General features: G+C 45.3%; 1 long non-coding RNA gene across 1 annotated transcript; it reads left to right on the top strand.

The window, feature by feature from the left end:
* The first annotated feature begins 2,880 nt into the window (after nt 1–2,880).
* LOC118540502 (uncharacterized) lies at nt 2,881–9,169 on the top strand. The gene is made up of 5 exons (XR_004919680.2): nt 2,881–3,024; nt 3,269–3,336; nt 3,528–3,695; nt 4,155–6,456; nt 6,558–9,169. It is a non-coding gene; the product is annotated as an uncharacterized LOC118540502 (long non-coding RNA).
* The last annotated feature ends 5,126 nt before the right edge of the window (nt 9,170–14,295 follow it).

The following is a 14,295-nucleotide window of genomic DNA, read 5'->3' as shown; positions in this document are numbered from 1 at the left end:
GGAATTGAATATATTAGTATATATATTAGTAATTATAGTATATATTAGTATATATTAGTATATTTTATATATGGTATACATTATTATATATATATTAGTATATATTAGTAAATCCTTGCATGGACAAGATGGGGTTAAAAATGTTTGCAAAACACCTCAAGCTCAGCATGAGCTGAGCAAGCACACTGTAGACCAAGAGGCTTATGGCCACGAATCCTGATAGGGTGGTGAGCAGAACTTTCTCAGGACAGCAGAGCTTTGTTGATAACCATGGACGATCTCAAGGAGAGAGCATCTGTACTTCCCATAAAAAGCAAGAAGGATGTTCTTGGGATTGTGAGTTCGAGCCCCATGTTCGGCATGGAGCCTACTTAAAATAAAAAAATAAAATTAAAAAAAAAAAAGAGCAAGAAGGAGACTCTAAAGTTGCTACTTGGTACACTGTTTCCAGAATCAACCAAGCAGAAGGTTGACACAATTATCTGGAGAATCTGGGCAGAGACATACTTATCTACATTAAAACAAAACAATCATCATCATCATCAAAGATTGGTCCAGAAATTTAAAAGTGGGTTACATGGGTTAAGTACTTACTATGCATCAAGCACATGCATTATCTCACGGAATTCTTTAAACAACTCTACGATATGGATATTCTCATTCCCATATTGCAAATAAGGAAACCGAGACACGGGTAGGTAAAGTCACTTATCCAAAGTCCCACTGCTAATTAAGAGCAAAGCTGGGATTCAAACTGGGGTCTCTGACCACAGAACTCTTAACTACCCAGGTAACCACCTCAACGTCAGTTAGGCTAATTGACTGGAGAAATGAGCGCGCTTCTATCCTCAAAGGTTTTACCTTTTCCCTCACAATATTCTCATGCAGGAGGGCTGGCGCCCAGAGCCCTGTGTCTATCTTAGAACATTCCCACTGTGAGTCACCGCCCCATGAGAGCCAAAAGCCACTCTGTCCCCTGCCCCCACACCTTAAGAATCAACACAACTGGAAGCTGTTGGTGGCCGTCTGTTGACACAGCTCAAGAAGTGGCTCTCAACCAGGGGCAATGTTGCCCCCACCCCAGGGACATTTGGCAATGTGTGAAGATATTATTGATTACCACAGCTGGGGGGGGAGGGTTAGCGTTCCATAGCAGCCAAGGACGCTACTAAACATCCTACAAGGCATGAGCCAGCTCCCCCCAGCCCACCCAGCTCCAATCCAGCTCCAGATGTCAGTGGTGTAGAAGGGGAGAGACCTCGAGCTAAAGGAGTCAGTAATGCTTTGGAGCCCCGGCCCCCAGCCTGGCCTGGGAGGAAAAAAATCACTGCTACCGCAGTCAGGAAACTGGATCAGATGGGTTCTCTCATCTGCAGGGGAGATGCTACCGCCTGCTTTTCCATCCAGCTAATTAGTGCATTTGCGGATTGTCTGAACTGACAGCCTCCTTTCCCCCATAAACAGCACGTTGGCAAGCCACTCCAAATTCAAAATACTGTCCTGACAAGCTAGGCAAGTGATTCAACAAGGTGACTCTTTTGGCTGGGCAGCGTAAGGGCGGGTGGCACATTTCAGGGGCAAATCCCTAGAACATCAGCATCAGAGGGGAAGAGAGGAACTTTAAGGCTGGTCAAGGAATCCCGTTGGCTCCCCTCCCTAATTATTTTAGCAGGCAGTGAGATCATGCTCTGCAAGAACGGACGCAAAGAAAGGGGAGCCATAACCGGATACCGCTGCAAATGAAGTCAGCTCCACCAGAGAAACTAAAACAAGACGTGTGCTGCATTCACTTCATGGAAAGTTTAAGGTCGGAGTGCCGTCACGAAAGAACCCGCCTGGGGAGTCAGCCAGCCCCGGTTCCGAGGTGCCGCTTGGAAATGCTGTCGCCAAGTGACTGCAGGCAGAAAGCCCTCTCCCTGTGCCTCCGTGTCTCATCTGCAGAGCAGGACTCGTCGCAGCCACTCCACAGGGTCGTCCCGGGAAGTACAGGGTGTGATGCGTGTGACAAAAGCACTCGGTAGGGCTGGGCACGGAAAACACGCGGAATAAACATACACGGAATAAACATACATGGAATAAATGCCCTGGCCCAGCTCCTCCCCTCCTCCCTTGCCTCGCACGTGTGGAGAGGGAGATCGGTTTTCCCTGAGACGCTGGTTGGGTGAAGGCAACGGGCGAGGGGCTGAGTCAGAGCCCAACAGAGGCTTTTTATTAATGGAATTTACTTTGACAAATCATGCCCACGAGATGTCCAGATAAGCAAGCTTGCCTCACACAAGAGGATCTTTGATTCTGGGACCCAGAAAATGACTCCCTGAGATGTACATATGATGCACCCAGGGTCACCAGAAACAGATTTACCTTGAAGCTGATGAAAAGGAATCTCCAAGCCTCTCACCCACGCAGGAGCCCCAGCAACACATTCATGGCCATTTGCTTTTATAAACTTGGCGGTGGTAAGATACTCTGACCTTGATTGCTTTGATTGCTTAAGATTGCTGCCTCTTTCTACTCTGACTTCCTTTGGGCCACATTTCCCATCCTTTTGGATGACTTTGGAGCAGCCATGGGCATTTTTGGGATCTGGCTAAAAGGAACTGGAATCAGAGATACCTTTACTTTGGGTTAAGAGATTTTTATAAATTTATAAACTATATGGACAGTTTAGTTACTGCCGGCTGTTCTCAAGTAGGGAAGGTTTCCAGCAATATTCCTACGGCCCACTGGGCTGACCCACCCGGCGTGGAGATGCAAAGGCTCGGATCCAGAGGTCATATCGCAGTATGAGGGTGTCCTGCAGTGTCTGGCACGGGAGGTAGTGTGGGCCGGCGGAGGAAAATCAAGATGTGGGACAGACAGAGCCAGAACAGACTCATCAGAAGCTGGCCTGGAAAAATGTTTCCAACCATCAAGCTTGTACAACTATAGGCACATTTAAAATTGATAACTGGTCAGGATGAAATTTGAGACCGACTAAGAAACACGCCCCCCAAAATACAGGACAAAAAGGATATTAGAGATGTGGTAAGCGAATAATACATATTTTTCTGAATTTGGGGATACTTTAATACCTAATTTTGTATATGTAATTTTATATCCTCTTCAAAAGGGCCTCTTGGATTGTTAAGCTTCAGGCCCTACAAAACCTGGGCCCATCCCTTAAAGTCACGTACTTTTATCTTTTTCAAGAGGGTAGAGTGGGGGAAAAGGTGAGAACAGAGACAACTGAACTCCCTAACAAACTAAATTTCCTGAAATTATATTTCAGTCAGACAGTGAACCTGGAAAACTGGAAATTCCTTACATATCTGTTCTTTCTGAAAAGATTCAAATGAAGTAAGTATATAAGTCTCCACACTATATTGGTGGATTTTCTCGCCAGGCTGAGTCCATATTGCACGGTGTTTTGGGGAAAGTACTTTTTTTTATCATGTGAAATAAAACACACCTAGCTTAAAAAAAAAAAAAAAAAAAAAGCCAGTTTCTGCCAGTCTTTTATCTGTACTTTATCTATCCCTACCCTCCAGCAAGAGATTCTAAACTCTATTCACGCTCACTGTGGTCGCTTCTACACCCAAATCAAACAAACTCCGCCGGCTAATTAGTTTTTGAAAGCACAAAGGAACGCAATACAAGTTGGAGAAAGTGAAAGAACTTCTTTCTAAATTCAAACGACTGAACAAGGCAACATTCAGGTAGGCAGAGCCCTTGCAGTTTCTGTTCTTACCACAGGAAGACTTAAAGGAACCACATTCTGGAGGCTGGTTTTCATTTTAATGAAAACGCCAGAAGCGCCCACAAGCTCCCCCTGCCCTTGCCCACCCCACACCCCCTACCCGAACTCCGCCGACCCCTAGAAGGCACGAAGTTCACAAAGGGGAGCAAATGGAACCTTCTGCTCATTTCAGAACCGTGTCCTCCATTACGCAAATGCCCGGGCCCCGCGCCCAATCTGCCCGCCCCTCCCTCCGCGCGCCGCCCGGGATGCTCAGCCCCGCGGCTCCTCCGGGCTGGGGACAGGGGCTGACCCCGAGCAAGTTTGTCCAGTGGGAGCCGCACAACACCGGGGAGGACTTGGTGGCTCTTTCCCTTTCCTTGGAAAGCCCTTAGCACGCTCCAGACACCCCACCCACCATGTATACCTTCTCTTCTAGGGCTGCTGCTTTTACAAAAACAGAGCTCGGGTCTTTAAAACCTGCATTTTCTCCCTGGGAGTAAGCATTGGTTAATGATTGCCAGCCGGTCTCTGGGTCTCGGCACCATGTGACCGGGCCACGTGACTTGGAGCCGGCTGTGGTTGTTCCTTGTATTTGAATAAAAAAGATCAAGCTTATTATTGCACTAAAAGCCTGCGGATCTCGTCAGTGCAACGTGATTCTCAGGCGGGTTACACAACGCGCTGCAGCCCTGGGCTCCGGCTTCCAGCGCCCAGCCGGCCTGCCTGCCTGCCTGCCTCCGCCCGACGCGAGGAGCTGTTTTCTAAGGGACATAAAGCAAACATGGTTTTATGTTTTCCAAAGTGAGAGTCCATTTTCCCCTCGGAAAATGTGTGATGATCTTGAAAAATGAAGAGACCCAATTTCTCCGAGCCTTCTTATTAGGATCAGGTTAGGAGCCCTACTGCACGCACACAAATACAGGAAAAAACAAGAGATCCAATCCTCTTTCCAACTGAAGATTCAGGATCGATTTGACCTTTGACTATTTCCCTGTCTCTCGTCTGATCTCCTGGAAAGTCTTCAAAATATACTCCTACTTATAAAAAAATGTAAACTAAAAGTGACATTTTTAAAATTTAAAATGTAAATGGCATGTTCATTTTGTGTTCCCCCCCCCCAAGATTTCTAGAACATTGGCAGTTAAATTTTGATTCAGCACATCCTGCAAAGGAGAAAGCAGGAGGATTAGTCTGTTTATAGGTGGGAAGAGCTGGGTGTCCCTTTGCAGGTTAGGGTGTAGGTGGGCACAGCTATGCAAATATACGCAAATTTGCCTCAAAGGGGACCCCCCCCTTCCCATACCCAGAAGGTGACAGCCTTACCTAGCACATTGTAATACTCCCCCCCCCCCCACCCCCCCGAAGGCCATAGAAGGCCTGCGATATTTTGCTTCCTCCTGTGTCTGAGGGTAGTGATGACTCAGGTACAGAAGGACCGGGGGGAATAATAACACTGGTTATCTCCAGTCCAAGGCCTTCTCCGAATGGAACTGCAAAGCGCTTCTCCGTGGCAGCTCCTTCTCCAGCAGTGTCTGTCTCTAGAACAGGAGGCCGGCCCATTCTCCAGCCCAGGCCAGATTTCAGCTGTGGATTCATTCATTCTCCGAATACTGAGTGCCTCCCGGGCCTGGCACTGTTCCAGGTGCCGAGGAAGCTGCCGTGAACAAGGCAGCTGGATCCCGGGCTGCCGCGGGGCCTCACTCCAGTGAGGGAGAGTCATCTCCAAGGGGCCGAGCCCAGGAGGCCTGGCCTGGCCAGGAGGCGGGGCTGGGGGGCGCAGCCTGTGGAACTCCCTTCTGCCTTACAGCCATCACTCGGAGGACAGGGCCACTGAAGATTAATTAATTTTACCAGCTGATGCTTTGGAAACAGAGGAAAATCTTTGCGAGAAGGTGTCCTGAGACACCTTCCAGTGAGCCTCGAGGAGTCCTTGCTCCCCGTTTCTGATCCTACACGGACAAGAGGCTTTGTGTAGACGGTTCCCTGCTGCCAGCAGCATGGCCAAAAACACAGCAGAGCTGCTCGGGAGTGATCCCTCCTTGAGCTGTGACCGACTCACTGCCAGAGTTCCGGCTGGAGCATCAGTACCTTCTGCTTCCCTGTTTCTCCACAGCAACCCCCCCCCCCCTTCCGAGGACACCACAGCAGCTCGGGCAGGAGCTCCCCGAAAGGCCAGCCTGTCCACAGTGCCAGAGGGGTGAGATCCAGCCTTGGGCAGCCTTCCCAAGGACAGGACACCAATTCTGTTCCTCGATGACAGCCCAGTATGGGGCCTTCCCTCTTTCAACAAGCCCTGCTGTGGATCAGAGAGTGAAAGTGTGTTCTAGAAATGGCCAAGCTTTTGACATCCTGAATAAGACCTTACCAGGGGACGGGAAGGGAGAGACAGAGGGAAAGAATGGAGCCATCACGTTCTTCCTGAAATCTTGATTGGATTTCGATGAACCAATCCTTCAGTGGACAGTCTCTCTATGGAACTCCATCCCACACCAAGGGAAAGGGAACACGGCAAGTTGAAACAAGAGTCAGAAACGCAGGCACAATGGTCTGGTCGCTGAGGATGGTCCTTTATACCAGGGCCTCACAGAAGGTCCTTGATAATCCACGTGTGATAAGTAGGATATTAGACCCTCTCCAGCCCAACCACCACCACCCCTGACCTGTGCAAGTGGAAGGAGGGCCAGCTCAAGCTGGAGAAAGGAAGGGCACGGGCACAGGCTCTGGCCCTAGAACTCAAGGTATTTTGAACCAAATTTCTTCTCCTAGCCAATCTCAGTAATACTTCCCATAGTCCCTCGTTTTCCTGAGAGGAAGAGTAATTGCCATCTTCCTTCTGCAGGTGGGGAACCTAAGCAGAAGCATACTAACACCCCCCAGCACTAAAAAGTCAAAGATACGGGACACGTGGATCAAAGATAAAGTTCATGTCTTCTCCAGGTTCGCCTCCTATGAGGATCTGCACTACCGTGATCATCAGAATGGTGCAGCCTCTACAGAGAACAATATGGCGGTTCCTCAAAAAATTAAACATAGAATTGCCATGTGATCCAGCAATTCCACTTCTGGGTCTATAGCCACAAGAATTGAAAGCAGGGACTCAAACAGATAGCTGTACACCCATGTTCATAGCGGCATTATTCATAATTGCCAAAAGGTGGAAACAACCCAAGTGTCCATGGATGAATGGATAAACAAAATGTGCTGTACACATACACTGGAATATTATTCGGCTTTAAAAAGGAAGGAAGTTCTGACTCGTACTACAACACGGGTGAAACTTGAGGACATGATGCTAAGTGAAATAAGCCCATCCCAAAATGACAAATACTGTATAATTCCAGTTACATGAGGTACCTAGAGGTACCAAATTCATAGAGGCAGAAAATAGAATGGTGGTTGTCAGCGGCTGGGTAGAGGGGAGAATGGTGAGTTACTATTTAAGGGGGACAGAGTTTCAGTTTGGGAAGAGGAAAAAATTCTGGAGATGGATGGTGGTGATTCACAACACAGAAATGGAGTTAATGCAACGGAAGTGTATGCTTTCAAATGTTCTAATGTTAAATTTGATGGGGTGTATATTTTACCAAAATAAGAAAATTTAAAGGGTCCAGTATCACCTGCACATTTTTAGAGCTTCAGGTAATCTCAAAAACCTTTGCCCTGTGTATTGTGCCCTGTGGATCAGCAGGACCTCTAGGAATTACCCACCGATCCTATCCCTTCTGATGTCCAAGGAGATGAAATTATGTTGATCGTCCTGCCATCTCTCCTGTCCTTTACCCTTGGTTCTGTGATGCCCATAGCTTGGAGAGGTGAGGGCTCCGCCTCCATCAGACCATCCTCATCCTCCCCCAGTCCCTTCAGCCCATTGATCTGATTTGCTAGAAAGAGAATTAGTGGCATGGAAGAAGAAAGATAAAGGATTCAACTTTGTTGCCCAATCCATTTTCATTGCCTCCGATGGAAAATGTTCAAGATTTGGGATCAACTTTTTTGCCTGCACTAGTTAATTTTTTTCTCACCTATTAATAGATTTTGCAGGTCATAGGAGATACCTGATGGAGTGTTAGCAAAATAGTTGGGCTTTGAGGGATATGAGGGAAGAAAAGTGGGAGGAGAACATGCGAGGAGAGATTATAAACACCAAGTTTTAAATGTTCTCTGCCCTAGCTTTATGATTTAACATACAATAGAATAGTGCATGTTCCTGGAAACCACAAAGAATATTCTATTCTTAAAATAAAAAACAAAAACAAAGAAGAATATTCTATTCTTACATAAAGCTTGTACTTCATAATTCTAAGTTTGAAACAAGGTCCATTGAATTTCTAGAAAAGAAGGATAATCATCACTGGGAAAAGGCCCCAGGCCTCCTTGGAAGAAGTAAAGCTGGTGGTTAGGATGGCCTCAAATTGTTGTCTATATTAAAACTGCTGACAGTCGCCACGGGTGATCCATAAACACAAAAACAGGTCCATATAGGGAACTTCTGTTGCAGCTCTCAGCAGACTTGGCCCCTGCATCCTCCTTCATCAGGTCAGACCCATCCTGAGCCCGTGATGAAGAACCTCAAGTACGCTGAAAACTCTTTAGGAAAAAGGTATGGATGACAAGGCCATAAATCAAGATACTGCCTAAGCTCTCACAGACCTGGTCCCTTGGTAATCATGCTACATGGAAGAGTGCTTACTTAGCTCCATGCTTGGCACTTAACAAATGTTCACTTTATTGGGTGGCATTATTATTGTTATTATTGTTATTCTGGATGTCCAACAGACACAGCAATCACATTTTTCAAGTCCCAAATTAAGAACTTCCAGTATAAGATTTGTACAGCAAGATAGATTATTTCAATCCAAGGCCATCTGGAAAATTCCAGGCTGCGTGTAGCCAGTCTCATGGGCTCCCCATTGACAGACCACTCCAGCTAAACTATGAAATCTGCCCAAGTTGCCATACCTTTTGGGATCTACAAATGGAGTTCAACCAAATACAGATCCTTGTTGTTGCCTTCAATTCAATTCACGAAAACACTTCGAGCACCTTACTGTAAAATATTGATTGAGGTGAGTGCCATGGGGAATAAACAAATAAAAGAGATGGCCCAGTCCTCCCAGAAGCTCAGGGACATGAGCGGATGGGAAGGGCTGCCCTTGTGCTGAGCATGGGAGACTCAAGGGAGCTCTGATTCACTATTTCTAAAATTTTGTAATTGAAATATAATTGACATATGATACTAGTTTCAGATGTACAAATATGATTCGACAATTATATACATCGTGAAATGCTCACCATGATAAGTATAGTTACCATCTATCTCCATACAAAGTTATTACAATATTATTGACTATATTCTGTATGCTGTACCTTCCATACCCATGACTTATTTACTTTGTAATTGGAATTTTGTACCTCTTAATCCCCTTCATCTATGTGGCCTATTCCACACCCACCCACCCTTCCCCTCTGGCAACTGCCAGTTTACTCTCTACATTTATGAATCTGTTTCTGTTTGTTGTTGTTGTTGTTTTTCGTGTATTTGATCATTTGTTTTGTTTCTTAGATTCCAAATATAAGTGAAATCACAAAATATTTGTCTTTCTCTGTCTGACTTATTTTTTTTTTCTGTCTGACTTATTTCACTTAGTATAATGCCCTCTAGTTCCATCCATGTTGTCATGAGTGACAAGATTTCGAGAGATGAATGGTATATCTACACAATGGAATGTTACTTGGCCATAAAAAAGATCTTGTCATTCAGATTCACTGTTGGTCACTGATAATACCTGACCACTGCCTCTAAGGCTTTTGATGGCATTTTAAGGCATTTATACTTGATTAGGTCTCAGTAGGTACAGAGTGATTTCCATGCAAAACTGCAGGACAAAATGACAGAGGGAGAGCCTGGCCGAGGTCTCCAACAAGACCAAGAGAATAACCATGGTCCAAGCTCAGATTCTCATGCTGCCCAGAAGTTTCTATTTTCCCTGCACCTATAGATCATTCAGGAGCCTTCTACATGGTCAAAATGGTCAAAGGGCTCCTATGGGAGCCTTCCTTCCTTGAACAACAGATTAGTGCTAATATGTTAGCAGAGGTTAATAGACTCCTACTTCCATAAGCCCCTCAGGCTTTGGATTTGGCAGTGGGCTGATGGAGGCCATCTCCTTCACCTTCATGCAGAGCTGCCTCTCAGGGGAAAATTCTCTTCGTCATAGCTTCGTGTCCCATGTAGCCACTAGCATGAGAGCATTCCCACACCCCTTCGGAAAGCAGGCGGACAGCACTGTTGGGGCCCAGAGGTAGATGTGGGAGAACCTGCAGATGGAACATCCCACAAAGCTGGTCCAGCTCAACTCATGATCCCAACATGAGAAGTAACATCACTTCTTCAACGTAGGAGACGAGAGCCTTCTTGGGTTTTTTTCTTTACTGAAGTTCTGGCCAAGTTTAAAACCAAAGATGTAAGTACCTGCTTGGGGCTCCTTTTGACAGGACCAGAGCTGACAGAGGTGCTCACAGCATCGAAAAATGGAAAGCTAGAAGAATCTGGAGCCACCTGGCAGAGTGGTGATGCTATGGGACAGGGTAGCTGGCTGCAGAATGGATTTGGGGCATTTCTGGCTCAGCTCATCCCAGGCCTTCTATATTCACTAATTAATCTTCTGACTTGAATTGTTTCCCAAATAAGCTCTGTCAGAAAGAAAGATTCATTCATTTATTCAACAACTATATTGATCTTGTACTATCAGCCAGAATGAATTAATAGTTCAGTGGGAAAGGTAGACAAAGCAATATGTGAGAGTCCTCCCTGTGGTGTGTGTTACAACGCAGGGAAGCCTGGGCTGTTATGGCAGCATGGAGGGGGCATCTCAATCAGAGGGTTGGGTCACTGGAAAATGATTAGATACTGAAGGAAAAGTATAATTCTAGAGACAAGGTGAAGGAAGGCATCGCAGGATGAGGGATCCACATGAATTAAATTAATGTGTGGAGGCATGAAATTAAGATATTGAATTCCCTCTGTCTCTGTGGGTTTGGGCTGCCCAAGACGGTCATCTTGGAACCACATCACCCATCCTAGTCTTGTTTCTAAGTCTCAAAGGTGCAGCCTAGAGGAAATAGAAAACCAATCCTTGGAATTCTGAAATGTGGCCTCAACTCGCCTTTCACCCCACCTGGCATAAAAAGGTACAGGCCATCTAGTATAGCTGCGGGGTAGAGAATGGCAGGTGCTAGATCTAGAAAAGAAGGTTGAGAACTAATTCTATTTTTATTTATTTATTTATTTATTTATTTATTTATTTATTTTTAAGTGAGCTCTCTGCCCAACGTGGGGCTTGAACTCACAACCCTGGAGCTCAAGAGTCAAATGCTCTACCAACCCAGTCAGCCAGGCAGGTTGGGGACTAATTTCGAAGGGCCTCCTCGGTAATGCCAACAGGCTGCCACATGTCTCATAAGCATAGAATTGTCTGTATGTTATCAACTTGTTCCATATTCAACTTGAGGCACAGGAGCCATATTTAAGCCAGAATAGACATTGTTGAAAGTGGTGATTTGCCAACCATTCTTATCTTTAGGATAAGTGTGGGGGAGTGAATGGGGAGGTGGCGGGGTGGGGTGGTGAGACTAGTACTAAAACCCTGCAGAAACCTTAGATGGCAGTACTTGCCCTCATCAGCTTTCAGCTACATTAATGGGAAAAATGTCTTCCTACTCTCTTCACTCTTCAAATTTACTGTTGGCTCCCTTATGTACCTGAGGTTGGAATCCCAGATGGGGAGGTGATCTATCTTAAGCCACGTTCAAGGGAGGAACTTGCTTCTCAAGTCTCAAATCCAAGATAAATATGTCGTTCCTGCTATTCACTTAGCTTCCAAAAACACAGACATGGGTAAATGCTTCATGCAATGCAATGCCAGAGGTATAATTAAACTTCAAAGGGGTATCAATTGCATCATGTTCAAGAACAGTGTAGAAAAAGAAAGGCATTACTGAAAGGCAATCTCAAACACCCCACCACATAAATTCATCTTTGGGAGAAGGAAAATAAACTGAAGTGATCTCTTGGGGCACCCAATTTGCTCAAGTAGGCCTCCCATTGAGGTTGTATTAGAAAAGGGAGTGTGTGTGCCCTCTCGTCTAGCCGTTTTCAAATCTAATCTTTATGAAAAGACACCTTCCAGGATTCCAGGTACCATCATGCCTCTTTAGCAAAAGAGGGAATGAAGGTGAAAATAGCCTGGAACATTTCAAAAACAAACCATATAATTATCACATGCTAATCTTATTCAGGTTTTTAAGATCATGTTTGTTGGGAAAAGTCAAGAGCAAGGCCCCTCGATGGCTTGTTGCAAATTCTAGCGTGTCTTTCTGCTCCATGACCTTGGGTAAAGTACCTGACCTCTCGGAGCCTCAGGATCCTCAGCTGTGATATAGAAGCACCAAGTAACACCGTGGTCAAGGAGTTGTGACAAGCCTGAAATGAATCATTCCACAGAGAAACCTGGGACTCAGGTTGGCACATACTAAATAACCAGGGAACATGAACTCTTATTATGGTTTTTTTTTTTTTTTTTAAAGATTTTATTTATTTATTTGAGAGAGAGAGAATGAGAGACAGAGAGCACAAGAGGGAAGAGGGCAGAGGGAGAAGCAGACCCCCTGCTGAGCAGGAAGCCTGATGTGGGACTGGATCCCGGGACTCCAGGATCATGACCTGAGCCGAAGGCAGTCGCTTAACCAACTGAGCCACCCAGGCGCCCTCTTATTATGGTTTTGATTGTTCCGACCAGGAGCCCAGATCTCAGGCTCGGTCGGGGATACACCAGTTAGCTGCTTTGCAAAGACAGACTCTGCCCCATGAATAAAATTTCTGCTTCTCCCCTCAGCCAACACCTTCGAAATGCCTGTCTTTGAGGACCTAGGCCAGAGACTGTGGAGCAGGCAGCTCATAAAAAATCAAATTAAAGTCAGTGGCATCTTATCAAAGGCAGCACTTGTACTATGAAATAATATGGATTTTTATGGAAGAATCGTGTCAGGATAGTCTCCATTCCAAACCTACTTAAATAAAGACATGTCAAGCAGAGAAGCACCATATATCGCTATTTATCATCCCCAAAGTCATACTTTGCCAAAGCTCCAGCTAACTCAAATGAGCTTGATAAAATCTTTTAAAGACAGAAATCCTAGGGAAAATAAACAAAACTTAAAAAAAAAAGACAAAAAAAAAACTTTACAAATGAAAGAAAGAACACCCAACCTGTTTACCACGTAGCTGCCCAGGCTTGTTTAACATTAAAATACTATTTAAAAAAAAAAAAAAGCCAAATCAGATTTCACAAACTGATCAGTGCAGCTCATAAAAAGGCAATCGTTTGGTTTGTGAATTAGTTGGCAGCCTGGCTTGTGATTTTAAGTTTTGCTACCCTGAATTATTATTATAAAGCTTTAGAACATAAGGAGAGAGAGAGGGAAAGTCTTGCCCTTAGCTTGTTCTGGGCTCTCTTGTTTGCTTCAAGCGAGTCTCTACTTAATGCCTTCAGAATTTGCTCTTGCCTTGAAGCAATAGACAAGTATGTGCTGCTCCGGTCTAAATATGGGAACAGCGAGTACAAATAGAAGTTTGAAGATTTGCTTTGAAGCTCAATGTTGCCAATGTAGAGCCTCTCCAAGCGCTGCGAGCAGGCGGCAAGGCCCTGCAGAAGGAGAGCTCGGCTTTTAACCGGCTAACGTAATAATTCCGGGCGGTGTCTGGTGAGACTGAAGGTCATGAATCTGCTTTTGACCCTAGTACTAATGGCAATCCCATGGGAATCCCGAGAGTGGCTGAATGAGCGCTGTAATAGTACTAATAATTAATGATGACGATAATGCCCTAGGTTTCTCGTTTTAGTGCTTATCGCCCGAAGATTTCGAATCACTTCAAGACCAATTGTTTCGCCCACTACTGACCTGTAACTGATTCAGGCACAGAATATTGCCCTGTTGTCGAGAATACAGCCACCCCAAGCCTGTTTAAGCACGAACTGAAGAAAGATACCCATTGAAAATTAAAGTGTAAATTTTAGGTAGGCAGGTTATAATTATCCACTTGAAATGAAGCCAAGAAATGAAGTTTAATACCCTTCTTTTGTGAGAAGCAGCCAGGCAACGTTCCTAACCATAAACAGACCTCAGATTTTCATCTCGTCTAATTCAGGGTTTCTCAACTTTGGCACTATTGACATTCTGGGCTGGATAATTTTCTGTTGTGGGTAGAAGGGCTGTTTTGTGCACCATAGGATATTTAGCACCATCCTGGGCCTCCCCCAAATGCCACACACACACACACACACACACACACACACACACACACACATCCAGTAGTGACCACTGAAAACAGCTCCAGACAATGCCAAATGTGGGGGGCGGGGGTGCAAAATCACCCTCAGTGGGCAACCATGGCTCTAACTCAAAAAATTTGAGAAGAAAGTTAGAAGCTACTGAATTACCAGAACCTTTCTCATTCCTCCAGGTTGCTTGAAAGATGCCTCATGAAGGAGGGACAGTTATCTGCCTAGGGATTTTAG

The sequence above is a fragment of the Halichoerus grypus genome, chromosome 4 (genome assembly GCF_964656455.1).
Source record: "Halichoerus grypus chromosome 4, mHalGry1.hap1.1, whole genome shotgun sequence".
Lineage (NCBI taxonomy): Eukaryota > Metazoa > Chordata > Mammalia > Carnivora > Phocidae > Halichoerus > Halichoerus grypus.
This window is presented reverse-complemented; position numbering and strand designations above follow the sequence as displayed.